We start from the raw sequence: 17,640 nt of genomic DNA on the forward strand, positions 1-17,640 counted from the left end.
GTGTGTGTGTGTGTGTGTGTGTGTGTGTGTGTGTGTGTGTGTGTGTGTGTGTGTGTGTGTGTGTGTGTGTGTGTGTGTGTGTGTGTGTGTGTGTGTGTGTGTGTGTGTGTGTGTGTGTGTGTGTGTGTGTGTGTGTGTGTGTGTGTGTGTGTGTGTGTGTGTGTGTGTGTGTGTGTGTGTGTGTGTGTGTGTGTGTGTGTGTGTGTGTGTGTGTGTGTGTGTGTGTGTGTGTGTGTGTGTGTGTGTGTGTGTGTGTGTGTGTGTGTGTGTGTGTGTGTGTGTGTGTGTGTGTGTGTGTGTGTGTGTGTGTGTGTGTGTGTGTGTGTGTGTGTGTGTGTGTGTGTGTGTGTGTGTGTGTGTGTGTGTGTGTGTGTGTGTGTGTGTGTGTGTGTGTGTGTGTGTGTGTGTGTGTGTGTGTGTGTGTGTGTGTGTGTGTGTGTGTGTGTGTGTGTGTGTGTGTGTGTGTGTGTGTGTGTGTGTGTGTGTGTGTGTGTGTGTGTGTGTGTGTGTGTGTGTGTGTGTGTGTGTGTGTGTGTGTGTGTGTGTGTGTGTGTGTGTGTGTGTGTGTGTGTGTGTGTGTGTGTGTGTGTGTGTGTGTGTGTGTGTGTGTGTGTGTGTGTGTGTGTGTGTGTGTGTGTGTGTGTGTGTGTGTGTGTGTGTGTTAAACAATTGATTTCTGCGTCCTTGACATAAATCTGACAGTTATCTTGCACACCTACCCCGGTATTACTATGTGGAGCAGAGGCGCTATTGCTGGTCCAGATGATGAATAGATCTGCGGTTCAACTTTCCTTCAGCTTCTTAAATGGCTTTGTTGGACAACGTGTATAGTATATAGTGTGTATATGAGCCATGTATCCCCAGTTTTTGGAGTTCCAATAAAGTTCTCTGCACTGTGTCCTCATCGTTGGCATCGATGAGTCCGATACGCATCTTACTGGTGAGGTCAGGCACATGCGGGAACTTTGGTAAGGTGTTTTGTAGCGATAGCTACATTGGCTAGAACAAGGAGTTTGGTTCGGCGGGAGGCACAGAGCCGTTGCCTGACAACCGCAGCAGCTGGAGGATGCTGCTCGCTTGCCGCGCCATCTGGCAATCAAGAACCAACCAGAAGAAGATGCCTCGCCTTTAATGACACAACATAGCAACATTCTCATTCTCTAACGTGATGATGATAATAGTGATAATTATAGGCTAGTCAGCGGCGCATTTCGGGCGAGCCTGTACTGAGCACTGGACAGGATTGAATTGGACGATTGGATTTGATAGGAAAACATTTATTTTCAGCAATGAGTGATTTGTGGGCACTACACTTAGATGGCCTCAAGTCCGTTGCTCTCGGCGACCTTATGAGCCCACTCAGTAGCCCAAACTTGAATCAACGGGTCTGAGCAGGCCGGTATAGCCTCCCACCGCTCTAGCGAAGGGACTGGTGCTAGGTCCGCCGGTGGCGGCGTTTTTTGCAGCTCCATAATTTGCGATCGTACCCGGCTATTTCGCCGCCATCTTTACAATTTGGATTGTATTGTGTTGGTTACATGTGTGCTAATTTAGGTGGGCTGAAGAAGGCACGCGTCTGAAGCCGACACCAGGTTTTTGTCAAGTTTTTTGTCTGGTGGAGGATATATCAGCCTTTCTTGGTTAAAGTGATTAGTGTAGTCATGAAATTATGTAAGTGCATCTTTCGAGAAACTGGGGGAATCAACCTGGCTCACTGCTCGGCTGGCATAACCTCGAGCTATACTGAGAGCCAACTCTTTTCCTCTGTTCCCGAGTGTGCCGGCTCCCATATTAAATCCACCTATTTTTAGTTCCAGTCTTTCTAAATATTCGCTCTGTCTCTTTGGAAGTCATGCTCCTCGCAAAATACTTTATGGCACATTTGGAGTCGCTAATAATGGTAACAGCCTTGGTGCTGACCATCGCCATGGCGATAGCCTCCTCCTCCGCTGTCCCTGAGTTCTTTGTTTTTATTGAATCTGCCATTATTGGTTTACTCGAGTCGTTCACACCCACGATATCAAAAGAGTTTCCTCTTTCGTATTCCGCCGCATCTACATAAACATTGTATTCAGAGCCTCCTCTTGCTTTTCTCCTGCCTTCATGAAAAGCAGGGTGCATGATTTTTGGTAGCGGTTTAATAATGGGTGTGTTCCTTACTTCGGTCGGCAGTTTTACTTGTGCATTTCTTTCCAGGATTCTATCTTGTAGTCTAATTTACACAGGATATTCCATCCCGTGAATGTGGTGACGAGCCTCTTTAGATGTGTTATTATATGTGCCTCGCATAGTTCCATGGTGTTATTGTAGACCTCCAGTTTAAGAAGTCTTCCCGTAGGAATGCAGTGGGGTAGCCCCAGTGCTGTTTTATATGTCTGCCTTATGATTGTTTCGATTGTTTCTGCCACCCCTAGCTTGAGGTAGAGGATGGTGTACACTATTCTGCTTATCATAAAAGCATGAAAAATTCGGCACAAATCTTTCTCTTTGACCCCACGTCTTTTGTTGTCTATTCGCCTTATCACCCTGGTTGTCATGTTAATGGTTGACTTAAGTCGATTTATTGTTTCTGTGTTCTTTCTACTGTCTTGGATTATCAGTCCTATGACCATGATTTTTTCCGCTCTCGTTATCGGTGTGCCATTTAATTTTACCAACATGTATTGAGCTTTATATTGCGTTTTTTTTTGTTCCTCGGATTGCCAGAAGTTCCGATTTGCATGGTGAGCATTTTAGCCCTGCCCATTCCGCATATTCATCAGCAATGTCGATTGCCTGTTGGAGATTTTCTTCTACTTCTTCATCGTTGCCTGTGCATGTCCATAATGTGACATCATCAACATATAGCATATGTTTCACCCCCTTAAAAGCCTGCTCCAATGGTGGAAGGTTCTTTAACGCTAGGTTGAAGAAGAAAGGGGAAAGAACTGAGCCCTGTTGGGTGCCCTTGTCTCCTTGCTTAATTGTTTCAGACTTGATGTCGCCAAGGCTTATTTCTGCTGTTCTTTCAGTTAAAAAATCCATAACGTAATCGTAAAACCTCTTGCCAGAGGCAATTTCTTCCAAATTATTTAATATGGCTTCGTGTTTGACATTTTCAAAGGATTTCTGTAGATGAAGGCCAAGTACAGTTTTTGTGCCCCCTTTATTGGGCGCGTCAATTATAATTGCTTTGAGTTGAATCATTACATCCTGCGTGAACAGCTTGCTCCTGAAATCTAGCATTGTTTCGGAAAATACCGCATTTTCCTCTGAATACTCCTGAAGTCTGTTTAGCATTACATGCTCCATCAGCTTCCCTAGGCACGATGTTAGCGATATCGGCCTGAGGTTGCGTACTTCAAGTTTATTCCCAGACTTTGGAATGAAGGCCACTTTAGCATGTTTCCACTCTGAAGGCATTCTACCTCGTTTCCGTACCCCATTAAGAAAGTCTGCGAGTGCCGTGACTGGTACTAAATTTAGGTTTCTTAGCATTTTATTGGTGACCACATCTGCTCCCGCTGCTGATATGGTTCTTAGCTGACTCATTGCTCTCCATAACTCCGCTATTGATATGCCCCTATCTAGCTCTGTGTTCTGTGGTCCTCGATATGGTGTATATGAACCCCCTTTGCCCGTGTCAAGATATCCGCTCTTCAAGTCCTCTATGAGATCTTCATCCGTGCCCTGGTATTTATGAACCAATCTTTTCAGCTGTCCTTGAGCGGCGGTCTTAGTTTGTCCTGGATCTAGCAAGTGGCGAAGAAGTTGCCACGTGTTTTTACACCCAAGTTTCTCATTCATTTCATGGGATATCTGTCCCCAGTGTTGACTCTGAAGTTCGTTTGCGTACTCTTCTATCTGTGCCTCTGTTTTTTTCCTCTCTTAGTAAGGCTCTCGCGGGCTTCCCACATGTGGGCTATCCTCGAATAATAATAATAACAATATTTAATTAGTAATATCATTTCCCGATGTTGGGATCTCTCTATTGTGTGTGTTTACATACCTTTTGAGCTGTTCAAACTATTTATTTAGATTCACGATCTTTCTCAGAGTGGTTCTGTCCCTGACTTTCGAAGAGTATCCCAGTCTGTCAGCTTCTTTTTGTGCAGCGTCCCCTTCAGTGTCTTGGTATGCATTTCAGTCTCTATGTTATAGACCTTATGCAAAATTGCTGCCATCTATCGGCCGCCGCGCGTGTTACTGCCATGTTTAAGGGTAGCTGAGTAGGGGGTTGCGTGGCCGGCTGCGTTAATGCTCGTTGTCCCCGATAATATCGGCATACTGTTGTGTCCCTTGTTGTACGCAAAGCTTAAATAGGGGTGTAGAAGAAAAGAAACAGCAAGTTATATCCCTTGAGCTTTTGCTTTTTCTTTTTGAGGCTTGTGTTAATCTGCTCTCGCGTAGTTGTCGCACTAGGTGCACTTTCGGTCAATTGCGCGCCTGAATTGTAAAATGATATCTTAGCGTACTTTGCAAGATTACAAACCGTACTCGATAATAAGGCAGACGCAATATATCGCCCACGGTGTGTTAAATTTGCATGTAGAGAGACTGCGCATCACCTTTTCGCGTAAAAGATCTGCAAGTGTGTTGTTCCTGATTTCGGGGTTGCACCAACTCATTCCAGCTTTTACGATTTCATGCATACAAGCTGCTAACAGATTTCGCCCGTATGTATACGTTCAGGTATTCAGATAGAACACGTTTCGGCACTTGAAAGGCGCCAGACTGTTCTCTTAAATTCCAGCCCGATATTCTAACGCCTTTAAGCATTCGATTAATCGATTAATTTATATATAGTCGATTACATCCAGGTTTCAGTTACTGAGATGCGTCTCCAGAACACGACTTGCAAAAGGTACGACTCTAAGTATACAGGGCAGCAACTACATCTACCATTTAGCTGCTTTCTTCTAACGGGAGTTCGCATGATTTTTATTGCTATAGTGATGGTGATCCCCGCGCTGTTTATTTTATTTATTTATCTTTTACTACTGCGAGATTTTTTATCTGCGAGTTATGGATTTACGCCTTAATTTGGACCACGCTAGTTTTGATTTCTCCTATCACTATTGCTCAATAATGCCGTTGTTTTCGTTTAACCTTCATGGTGCGCCATCAAAACTGTGTAACGAGGTAGGTATTGAAACTGTCAAGCATCTGACAGTATCCACAGAGCAATATCGTTTGTTGTGAGCCTTACCGCTCTTAGCAGTGAGGTTTGCTACTTCGGCTATCGCTGTAGAAACAAGGATGACCGCATGCATGTCTTTGAACCTTATTTTAGCCCTATAAATGTATGCAGCACATTTTCTGTATGCCCATTGCTCGGTATATTCTACTACTTCCCTGAAATGCTGATGGCAAATAATGTTTGTTGTTTTGCAATATGGCAAAAAAAAAATGCCATGCATTACAGCTCCACACTGATGACATTTGTGTTCTTTCAGGTGTCAGCTGACTGCAATCCCCATAAATTCGGACTTGGCAAAATATGTTCGGCAGCTATAAAATAAAAACCATTCATAATTAGGCAGCCCGTGTGTGTTCGCTACCTTTGCATAAAACGATTTTATGAAGAATTTTGCTAATGTGGAATCTTCACAAGCAAAGAAAGCCATGAACCTCGTCCCCCCCCCCCCCCCCGCTCCTTAAATTAAAAAAAAAGGTTTTCTGAAATGCTACAAATTAGTACAGGGTCTGAATAGGCTCTGACAGTTGGTGCCTGCCTCACTACTGAGCCAATCGATGACATGGACTAAAAAAAAAAGTTTTGAAATACTACTATTCCGCCAATCACGGGAATCAAAAAAAGGTAAAATAATGTGCCATTGGAGAGGAGAATGATTTTGCTGCAAAAACTGCGCATTGCGCAAAGCACTGATCGCATACGCATCCACGAAGAAGCTTAGCATTGCGTCTGTGTATAAGGCAGAACTCTGCGATGTGACTTAGCAGGCAGCAGTATTTGCTATATATTGATTTCCACGAAATAGAACCACGATACGACAGCAACATGAGCTACATATCTGAGGAGGATCAGCGCGCACAGAATCACGTCGTTGACTCGTCGCGTTTCCCCAGTAAATTGATGTGGTCGGGGATTTTAGCCAGTAACATATATAGTATGTGGGATCTGCTATATGGTTGTTTACACGCTAAAGAGATATATCAGCGGCTAAACGTTCAGACAGAGGATGGCAACAGTTGCGGGCACGCTGTATTGGGAATTATTAAGGTCCATCAGAGCGCAGTGTTTATTACGCATCAGTCCTATATTTAAAAAGAGGAACAACATTAAGCTAATTCGCGTATACGTACGTACAGCGTACTGGAGCGACAATGATCGCAACCATGCGCCGGGCGCAGTAACAAGTTGATCCTTGCCTGTACTGGATTCGAAAACATCCTGCGGTGACTGACGCAGCTTATAATGACATCGCAGACATATTTTACAACCGGAAGCAATATTAATAGGTTTGGCACTTTAATGGACGCGTATTTAAGAAGTGTGTAGAGGAATGCGCCGGAACAGCAACGAAGGTTTCGCCGTTTGTAGCTATGCTGATGCCACCGTTCGCAAGACGTTTCGGCAGTCCAGTATCGCTTCACAAAGTAAAATTGGAATGTAGGCAGCGTGAGCAAGTCAGTCGTCTTTATTCCCTCAGTTTTTGCTCTGAATGCGAACAAATACCACGGAAATCACAGCACAAAGCAGACGCAACTAGCACGACGGCAGCAGCCGTAAGCGCCGCCGACTCACTCAACCCTTCAACATGGCTGTAAGGCCGCAGTGAAAAGCGACTCGCACGTGGAGTCGAGCTGGCGGTCGAACCCCCCACGCGCCGAGGCCAAGGAGCGAGCGCTGTTGTTTTTTTTTTCTACTTTTCTCCCCTTTTCTTGGGCGCGGGCGCGCAGGCGCGCGGGAGGCTTGGTTTGTTTGGCCCCTTCGCCCCGAGGCGTCGCCAAGAAGCGAACGGCAGACGCATCCTTATCAGCCGGGAACAACAGCAGCACGCTTCTACGAACCACTTTACGGCCAGCTCGTCCAGCGATGTCCCGCCGTGGCGCCAAGCATGGGTACAGGGAGACGCCGTTAATGAAGCTTTTTGCACTGCCACAAGCGCTCACTAAATGTCCTGTAGAAGGCGACAATAGGCGCGACCCTTGGCCCTCCCAAGTAGGCAATCAGCCCAGCGGCCTCCCGCTGTGTCGCGAGACATTGGGTCCGAGCAACGGCGACTGTACACTGCTCTGGGACAGTGCCCCCCCCCCCTTTTCCTCGAACGGTACGGCTGGGTGGCATAGTCTCCAGATCCCTCGCGGCGTTTCTTTCACAAAGGCGCCAGCTGCAAGGTCGAGTCGCAAACACGCTGAGGAGGGGAGGCAAAGGCAGGCGCCGTGTGAGAGGGTTTGGGGACCAGCGAGTGGAGAGAGTGTGTGTTTTGAATGTTGTATTTTTATTTGGCGTAATTAAGGACCTGGGTCCAAGCTTATTCCCAACCCACGGGGGTTGTGGCATGTTTTTCAATATTTTGAATGGCTGCTTCATTTTCGGGGCGGATCACCTAAGGTGACCGCTCTTGGGTCTTTGTTGATGTCTGGTATCAAAAAGCGGTCCTCGGACCATGTTCGACAGTCAAGATTGAGGCTCCGTGCTTAGCACGTATTTACACCTCCTAGGCTTTAACCGAAACGCTCGGTAGGAAAGTAAGGGCCTGTAAAGTGACTTCTCTGTGTGAGAGTCTTCATATTAAGTTACAGTTGTCTGTGTGACTTGTTGCTGTAACTTTGCCTATGTATACTATTTTGCTTCTGTAAATATATATCTCCTCCTGACCATCATCAGATCATCGTCTTCTGCTTCTTCACTGCCGAATGACCACGTTTGGAGAGGCTTCAGCCCCTCCGATGATTGGCAACGAACAAGCCAAACATCACTGGCGCAGCACGACAGGGTTCGGCAACCAGCGACCACGAGCATCACCCAGAGCACCCAGGCCCTGGAAACCCCCTATGCAACAAGCGTTTGCACGTCCAGCCAGAAGCAGCAAGGTGATCCAGGCCCTGAACCAGAGGCAGCGTTCTGGGCAAGGACTCCGACGAGGCTGCGGCACCAAGGGACGGAGGCCTCAACTGGCGACACCAGCACGGGTAAGCGGGATTTCTTGCGCTTTGTTGAAGTGGCTATGGCTCAAGTGTAAAGTGGCGTATGGTTTTAACACGGAGCATGATGGCGAGCGTAGGCGAGAGAGAGACAGGGGGAGATATAACAGATGACAGCGAGCAGTCGCAGCAAGCGACAACTCAGCCTGTAGCAGGAGCGCTACGTGAAGTAGCGGAGATGTCGGTATCCGATGCGGTTGCAATTCGCCGCATGGAACTAGATTTTGAGCTGGAAAAATTGAGAAATCTTTCACAGGAACGCCTAGAGTTACAGAAACTTGGGCTAGATCCAGCGGTTGCAATGGCGATAGCGGGAAGCGGGCAGACGTCTGTAAGGTCAGACATTGACGATCAGCGTCGAATAGGGCCCGATCCAGTCTCCCAATGCGCTAATGTCCTTAAGGGACTGAAGCTGCCATGTGACGCGGATGTGCCATTATGGTTCGAGGAAGTCGAGAGAATTTTCACGACGTAAAAGGTGCCAAAGGAAAGCCGCGTTCACTTAATCATGCCAGCCCTAGCTGAGCGTGTCAGGTACCTTCTCCGTAACCTCGGGGATGATGAGTGTGGCAGCTACGAGTCGGTAAAAACAGCCATTTTAAAGGAGCCGAAGCTTAACCCCTCAGAATACCTCGCACGCTTTGAGCGCGCGACGAAACGCCGCGATGAAACTTGGGCGCAGTTCACCTCGCGCACTAAGAAGTACTTTCAGTACTACCTTCGGTCACGGGATGTAGAAACCAAAGACTACCTGGTATCATTGACCATCGCAGATCGCATAAAGGGTAGCTTGAGCCCTGAGAGCTTAGAGTATGTGCGTCTTCGTGAGGAGGAGAGGTGGCTAAAACCGGATGAAATATCCGACGTTCTCCAGACGTTCGAACAGGCTAAGGGCAAGGGGCGCGCAGCGAAACAAATTGTTGTGTATGCGGAAAAACCGAAGGGACCCATGCAAGCGGCGAACAATGATAGCAAACGGCCAATTCAGTGTTATGAGTGCCGCGCATCTGGCCACCGAGCCAAGGAATGCCCTCGCGCTTCACAAAACGTGCAGAAGAAGGAGAAACGCGCTCGAGCTCAAAAAGTAGCTGTAGCCAACGTAGAGGCATGTGAAACACCGGCGTCAGTAACCTCCCAGACAACCCTAGTAGCAGAGATGAAAACGCCCCAGTCACTCGACGAGGTACGCAAATCGAAGCTACAGCAGGTGGAGATTGAGTGCGCAGGGATGCCGGCGACAGCTATAATTGATACCGGTAGCGAGATCACCGTGGTTAGGGAAGGCCTCGTGCCAAGTATATGTTGGGAGCCATCCGGCTCGATAAAGCTAGTTTCGGCTTTTGGGGAGACGGTTAACGCAAAACTGGTCACTCTTGCGGTAAGCATCAGGCGGCCCACCGCACACATAGCAGGGCCCGAGGCAGTAGACATTGTATGCTCGCTTTCTGATAAGCTGGCTGAGGGAGTGGATTGTTTGCTCTCCAGGGATGATTGGGAACTGCTTTCGGAGATAGACAGTCGTTACGAGGCACTTGTTATGAATAAGGCCTGCCCTCTGTCTGAAGCAGTTAACGCGTCTGTCACCATGGCGGAGCAGAGCGCAAAGCTGAGCTCTACATCACACGAGGAGCAAGCGGCGGGGCCTGAGGCAGACAAACTAATGAGTGGTGAGCAGGGTGTGGCGACGGAACAGCCCTGTGAAGTAGATCTGGAAGAAAGCGAGAAGGAAGATGTAATCTCGATTCAGGATGACGCGGACGCAGCCCTAAAACAGCGCCAGGTATTCAGATCCGACCAAGTATCAGACGAAACCTTAAAGAAAGCGTGGGCTGACGCAAAGGCAGGGAAGGCAGGCATGTTTGTTTCAGACGGCTTGTTGTATCACTGGGACTCGATGTCCGGTAGCGAAGTGAAGCAGCTTGTGCTCCCCCTTCGCAAGCGTGAAGAGGTACTCTGCCTTGCGCATGAGTCCCTTTGGGGAGGCCATTTGGGGCCACGGAAGACAAAGACTAGAATTAAGTACAGCTTATTCTGGCCAGGCTTAGAAGGGGACGTAACGTGACACTGCAGGACATGTCACGGCTGTCAAGTCCGCTCAGACAGGCGAATTAAAGATAGGGTTCCCATCACACCTCTCACCAGACCCGACCATCCGTTTCAGGTAGTAAATGTCGATATAATCGGGCCGCTCGATGTTCCGTCGAGCAGGGGTCATAAGTACGCTCTCTGCCTCGTTGACTTGGGCACGCGGTGGCCGGAGGTGGTCTGTTTGCGATCCCTAACCGCTAGGACAACATGCGACGCCTTGCTTACGATTTTCAGCCGCACAGGCATACCTGAAGTAGTCTGTTCAGATCAGGGAACGAACTTCACGGCGCAGCTGACGCGTGAGATGTTAGCAAGACTGGGATGCGCACCGCGTTTTTCGACTCCTGAGCATCCGGAGAGCAACGGGACAGTGGAAAGGTGGAACCGCGTTTTGAAGAACATGTTGTTCCATGTTATTGAGAAAGATCCCAAGAACTGGGATAGACTGGTCCCGTTCGTTCTCTGGGCGTACAGGGAGGTCCCCCATGACACTACAGGCGTGGCGCCGTTCCGGCTCTTATTCCGTAGAAACCCTATCGGACCGTTAGCAATTCTGCAGCGAACATGGACAGGCTAGCAACCCCTTCCGAACACACTCAGGGAAAAACCCGCGAAGTATTTGCGAGAGCCACGCGAGCACCTAGAAGTAGCAGCAGAAGTAGCGGGTTTGCCGGCAAGCGCACGTCAGGGAAGTTACGCGCAGGCGTATAACAGGCGCGCACGGAGCAAGACGTTTGTCGTCGGAGACAGGTATTGCTCTTTGACACAGACCCTGGCAGTAAAATGGCCCCCAAATGGCTCGGTCCATTCGTCGTAACCGCGCAAGAGAGGCAGAACTCGTACAGAATCGACAAGGTAAAAAAGGCTACAGCGATAGTGCATGCGAACAGGCTGCGACCCTACTACGCTCGTGTCAGCCATGTCGGAGTAGTTTTCGAGGACGACGGGTAGTTTGGTGAAATCGAGTACACCCCTCGGTCTGTGCCTGAGAGATGTGGTGGTTGTCTGATAGATGCGGAGAAACTCGCACACCTACCTACTCAGGACCGCTTCGAGATCTCGGAGGTGTTTGCCGCTTACGCTGATTTGTTCAGCGAAACGCCGGGAGTCGCACGAGTTGGGGCACACAAGATAGAGCTGCACGAAGGCCACAAGCTCAAACGCGCTTTCCCATATCGCGTGCCGGAGTTATTAAGGAGTGAGGTGAGCCGCCAGGTAAACGAGTTGCTAGACCTCGGGCTGGTGTATCCGGTGGAAAGCGAGTGCGCCCATCCCGTTGTATGCGTGGGTAAGAACGATGGAACGGTGGGCATGTGTGTTGACTATCGCGCTTTAAACGCAGCGACGCGCACGGATGCCTTTCCAATGTCACCCCTAAAGAGCTCATCATGAGGGTGGGCCGCGCTAGGTATATCACTCATCGACTTGCGACGTGGATACTGGCAAGTGCCGGTAGCTCCGGAGAGCCAACATCTGACCGCCTTCGTAACTCACGAGGGACAATATTCTTGGCGCGTCATGCCGTTCGGGCTAAAGAACGCCGCGGCCACCTTTGAGCGGATAATGAACACCCTCCTCTCGAAAAATCAGGCTTATGCGGCCGCATACCTCGATGACATCGCCATTTTCTCTTCCTCGTGGACTGAACACTTGCGGCACTTAGAAATAATTTTTGATTTGTTGCGCGACACCAAGCTTAAAGTGAGCCGGGAAAAATGTCAGGTCGCACAGGCCCACATTAAGTACCCAGGACACATAGTGGGAGGCGGAACCCATGGGCCCGACCCAGAAAAGATATCGGCCATTCGTGGGCTCATGCCCCCCGCAACAAAGAGACAGCTACGGAGTCTGCTAGGCTTATGTGGTTACTACCGCGATTACGTTGAAGGATACGCCGAGGTGGCCGCACCACTCACGTCTTTGACGTGGCGAGGTGTACCTAACACGATTCCGTGGAGCCAGGAAGCGCAAAACGCGCTCGACAGGCTCAAGTCAGCTCTGTGCGAAGCTGCATCGATGAACACCCCCGACATTAAAAGGCCTTATTGGCTGTTCACCGACGCGTCCGACGTTGCAGCGGGGCTTCTTTGGCGCAGATGGGAGACGAGGGACGGGAAAGGCCGATAGCGTTTGCCAGCCACTGATTCAGGCCAACGCAGACCCGCTGGTCTTCGATCGAGCGGGAAGCATTCGCCATTATCTGGTCACTAAAGAAATTTGATCATTGGGTGTACGGGGCAGAAATTAACGTGGTGTCTGACCACAACCCCCTCTCCTATCTCACTACTAGTACGCCTCATGGGGCAAAACTCGCGCGATGGGCGCTGGCTCTACAGCGCTTCATTGTGATGGTGACCCACAGGAAAGGGTCAAGCAATGGTAACGCCGACGCGTTAACCCGTGTCACCAATGTGACTTGGGGCGTAGAGCAAGCACACGCTTGAGCCATGGCCTTTCGGCGATGCGTGAATGTTCCCGCGTACCCGGTGCAATGTGTGATGTGAAAGGTGGAGTGCGCGTGAACTTGGCGTGAGGACATCCAATTGCTCGCCCGCGGGACTTTCACGAACACTGTCCGGTCCGCCGATGAGAACGTGTGATTTGTTTTGTGTTGCACCCATCTTGTGTCGCGAGATTCATTTGGTGTTCTTTGTTTTCTTTGCGGGTTGTTGCAGCATTTGTTGCATTAGGCTGAAATGACCGGATTCCAAGCTCATTTACCCTCTTGTGAGGGACGTGTAAGGACGCAGTGAAAAGCGACTCGCACGTGGAGTCGAGCTGGCGGTCGAACCCCCCACGCGCCGAGGCCAAGGAGCGAGCGCTGTTGTTTTTTTTCTCCTTTTCTCCCCTTTTCTTGGGCGCGGGCGCGCGGGAGGCTTGGTTTGTTTCGCCCCTTCGCCCCGAGGCGTCACCAAGAAGCGAACGGCAGACGCATCCTTATCAGCCGGGAACAACAGCAGGACGCTTCTACGAACCACTTTACGGCCAGCTCGTCCAGCGATGTCCCCCCGTGGCGCCAAGCATGGATGCAGGGAGACGCCGTTAATGAAGCTTTTTGCACTGCCACAAGCGCTCACTAAATGTCCTGCTGAAGGCGACAATAGGCGCGACCCTTGGCCCTCCCAAGTAGGCAATCAGCCCAGCGGCCTCCCGCTGTGTCGCGAGACATTGGGTCCGAGCAACTGCGACTGTACACTGCTCTGGGACAGTGCCCCCCTCCCCCTTTTCCTCGAACGGGACGGCTGGGCTGCCTAGTCTCCAGATCCCCCGCGGCGTTTCTTTCACAAAGGCGCCAGCTGCAAGGTCGCGTCGCAAACACGCTGAGGAGGAGAGGCAAAGACAGGCGTCATGTGGGAGGGTTTGGGGACCAGCGAGGGGAGAGAGTGTGTGTTTTGAATGTTGTATTTTTATTTGGCGTAATTAAGGACCTGGGTCCAAGATTATTCCCAACCCACGGGGGTTGTGGCATGTTTTTCAATAATTTGATTGGCTGCTTCATTTTCGGGGCGGATCACTTAAGGTGACCGCCCTTGGGTCTTTGTTGATGTCTGGCATCAAAAAGCGGTCCTCGGACCATGTTCGACAGTCAAGATTGAGGCTCCGTGCTTAGCACGTATTTACACCCCCTAGGCTTTAACCGAAACGCTCGGTAGGAAAGTAAGGGCCTGTAAAGTGACATCTCTGTGAGGGAGTCTTCATTTTCTTTTAAGTTACTGTTGTCTGTGTGACGTGTTGCTGTAACTTTGCCTATGTATACTATTTTGCTTCTGTAAATATATATCTTCTCTTGACCATCATCAGATCATCGTCTTCTGCTTCTTCACTGCCGAATGACCTCGTTTGGAGAGGCTTCAGCCCCTCCGAAGATTGGCAACGAACAAGCTAAACATCACTATGGCGTCGCGTAGCGCGGTTCGCTGAAGGTCCGATAGATGACAGCAATTTTTGCATAAGGCCTATAGTGATCGCTGCCTAAGGTGTGTTCTGTTTTTGACTACTTCTCTCCCTCTAGGTTTCTGCCCAGCGTCACGTCTGGGGACGTGTCTTCACTGATGCTGTTGCCTATCCTTGTGAGATCTTGTGGGCTGTTTAGTTTTCTTAGTCTTAAGTGGAAAATTTCCATACATAATTTTTTTCCCTTTAGGAAGGTCATCTTATACCCCCAAGCCGGGTGTGGGGCATTGAAGGCCCCCGTGAGTTTTTGCCCTTTCCTGTCACCTAGTCTTATCGCTTTCCGTAAAAGGTCGTACGGACACACGTTTCGCCATCAACAACAACTTCTTGCTGCCTAAACCAAACACTAATTATGGGAAACAATCAGCCCGATTCTCTGCTACCACTCTTTGGAATTCATTACCTACAACTATCAAACAATCATTAACTATTTTTGCCTTTAAATCCGCTCTTCGTCAGTTTTTGTTATCACACTTATCGTAATTTTCAATGCAATCGGTTCATGTGTTATCCTTTATATCTTTTTTATGAATTGTTTCCAATGTTTTCTTTATGTGATTAGGTGTTTATTCTTTGTTATTACATCAACAGCGTCTGTACTAATTCATGTTTCATTCGCCCCAACCCACTGATGCGAAATATTGTATAATTTCTGCAACTGCTCAATATGTATTTCTTTTCAATAATCATCATAGGAGGTCCCGTTCCGCAGTCCTTGACTTTGGGACCTCCTTCTGTATTCATGTTTTGTTAACCTTTGAAATACAATAAACTTCAAACTTCAAACTTCAAACCCTGTCCCTCAGGTTTTGGGCGCGTTGTACGTATTCAGAATAAAGAGACTGTTGTCTCCCTTTGTGCTAGGAATTAGTGCAATCATTAAATAGTCTTCACTCGTGTTTTCGAGCTCATGTCTTATTGCTGTTAAATTTCTCTGCACTACCTTTGCCGTGAAGGACCTAGGTTTATGGCCCCCTTGTAATTCTAGCGGGGTATACGCGGCGTAGCCGGTTACTTTTACTGTTCCGCTTGCCTCTTGCAGCATGATTACATCGGGTGCGTTTTCAATTTTTTAGAATGTGTGCCTGTAGGTTCCCTCTCTTAGAGTGGAACCTCTGCAGTTCCACTGCCAGATTCGAATTTGGTGGTGAGGGGCCATGATGTCTTAGGACTGTTGCTGCGGTGGCAGCTGTGCGAGGGTGTGTCCGGCAACCGGAGGAAGCCTCGCTTCTATGTTAGTCGCTCCAGAATTTGGTGGAAGCAAGTCCTTGTTTGTTCTTTGATCATGACGAATTCCGCCATAAGGTTATTTACCTGTTCAGTTAGTTTGTCAACTCTAGTTAAAACAGCATCTTTTCTGGCATATTGAGCTGCTAAGCTTGCTGTAAGCCCGAGTCGATGCTTTCTCATTTGATTTTTATGCCGCCTTTTTGGGCTTGCTGTCTTCTGTCTTTTCCTTTCTAGGTAGAGGTCTTTTCGAGGGAACTCATGTGTCTGTCTCCATTGATTTTTCGTTATGTACCATTTCGTTTGTGTTACATAGAGACAGTTGACTAGTGCTTTGTAAATTCTGAATAGGTGACTTGTCGAGTACCCTCTGTATTTTTGTGTTATCAGTAATAAGTTTCCTAATTTCTGCCAATTCCTTCTTTATGGTTTCAAGCTCTCTGTCTCTATTAGTGAATTGTTCTACCAGTTCCTTCTCTCGAGTCGTTTGCCGAGGGGAGGTCTTAATTGGCCAGCTCACGTTTTTGCTTTTGTCGCCAAGCAATTGGACGAATTGGACAACATTAGCTTGGACTCGGTTGAACCGGTTTGGATTGGACAGTTTTGGATTGTATTTCACTGAAACGAACTGTACTTGATTTGACTGGATTTGATTAGAGTGGATCAGTTTGGATCGGGTTAGATTAGACTGGATTGGATTACACTGGGTTGGATGGAATTTGATTGAATTGGAGAAGAGTAGGCAGCCCAGCGCCAAGCACACATGCCATCGCTAGGCATATCTTGTCTTAGCTGAGCTAAGCCACGGCCAATTTTCTCGACCCCTCCGGACTAGCATTGTGTGCTACCGTTCTTATAAACACTGAACCGTTGGCTTTTAACAAATCTTGCATTATCTTTCATAGCCATGCTAAGGTCTGCCTCAAAATCAGTACTGTTGAAGACCGTGTGTTGGATTATGGGTGACCTAATGTTACCTGTGTACCGACTAATGGCAGTTCCCCAATGCACCGCGTCCAAAAGGCCCGCGTGCGTCCTCCATCACTACTGGGACAGCTAAGAGACTTTGTGGACTCTATTCGGCGGTGCTGCACATTCGTGACCTCCTGGAAAGATTAGGCATTACGCACTCGATTGCATGCCTGATCACGGAGTCTCTACAAAGGCGTCGCCTCCGTAGTGTCGGAAGGTGATTGATTGAATGTCCTTTATTGAATGGGAAGGCTCATGGCCATGGAAGGGGGTAAAGGGGAGTAGACATAATTTTCATTGTTTATTTAGGTCGTCACTCGAATCACATTGCTCTAACCAGGCCACTAAGCGAGCCATACTTGGCAAATATCATCTGTGTGTTTGCATCAGTTTCTAGAAGGGAACGGTAGTTCAGGCGGTAGGGTTCGATCTCGGGGCGTCCAGTAGAAAAAGCAGGGCATTCCCAAAGTAAATGAGATATGCCGCCGCAGGTTAGAGTCGTACAGTGGGGGCACGTAATCATTTTCTCTTTATACTGACGCCAGCGGGCCATAATACGTGGCGTGTAAGCCGCATGGGCGATGAGCTTATTCAAAAAGACTTCTTGACTTCGGGTGAGGTGGGTTCTTCTCGTAAAAGGTGGGTCTGGTGTAGCCACCTGCATGCGATGCTGACTGAGGCTACGAAGACTGGTCCGAGTATAGTGCATAAGGGCAAGAGAAGGGGTGAGTTGCCCGCCCAAGGTCGAATAAGGATGAAGCAAGGGGGGTGGGGAAGTAAATGTGGACATCCCACCTGCCAAGGCAGCCGCGGCGTGTGCCGCCGCATTGCCCCCTGATTCGTCCGAGTGACCTGGGGTCCAGTGAATAGCGACAGTTCTGGTCGCGAGTTGGTGGCGTTTAAGGAGGCGCTGTATAGCCGTAGCTGTTGCATCTTGTGAACCCGGAGTAGCGATTTCCTTGTAAGCTTCAAAGGAATCAGTAAGAATACGTAGTGACCCAGTTCCGGTGCAAGGCACTCCTGACAAGGCTCCCCAAATCGCGAGGAGTTCAGCGTGAAGAGGGGTACCCTGAGGTAGATGGCAGGCATAAGCGCCTGAAAGGGAAGGGTTGTCATCGCATACCCAGGCCATAGATGCGAATTCGCTTGTAATGGATGCGTCGGTGTATATGTCAGTCGTATCGGGGATTCGCTCTTGTCGGTGATGGGCAGCTAGGAGCTCCCGGGGAATGACAAAATCGCGGTTTA

Source organism: Amblyomma maculatum, chromosome 2 (assembly GCF_055883805.1).
Source record: "Amblyomma maculatum isolate TAMU_Amacu chromosome 2, ASM5588380v1, whole genome shotgun sequence".
Classification (NCBI taxonomy): Eukaryota; Metazoa; Arthropoda; class Arachnida; order Ixodida; family Ixodidae; genus Amblyomma; species Amblyomma maculatum.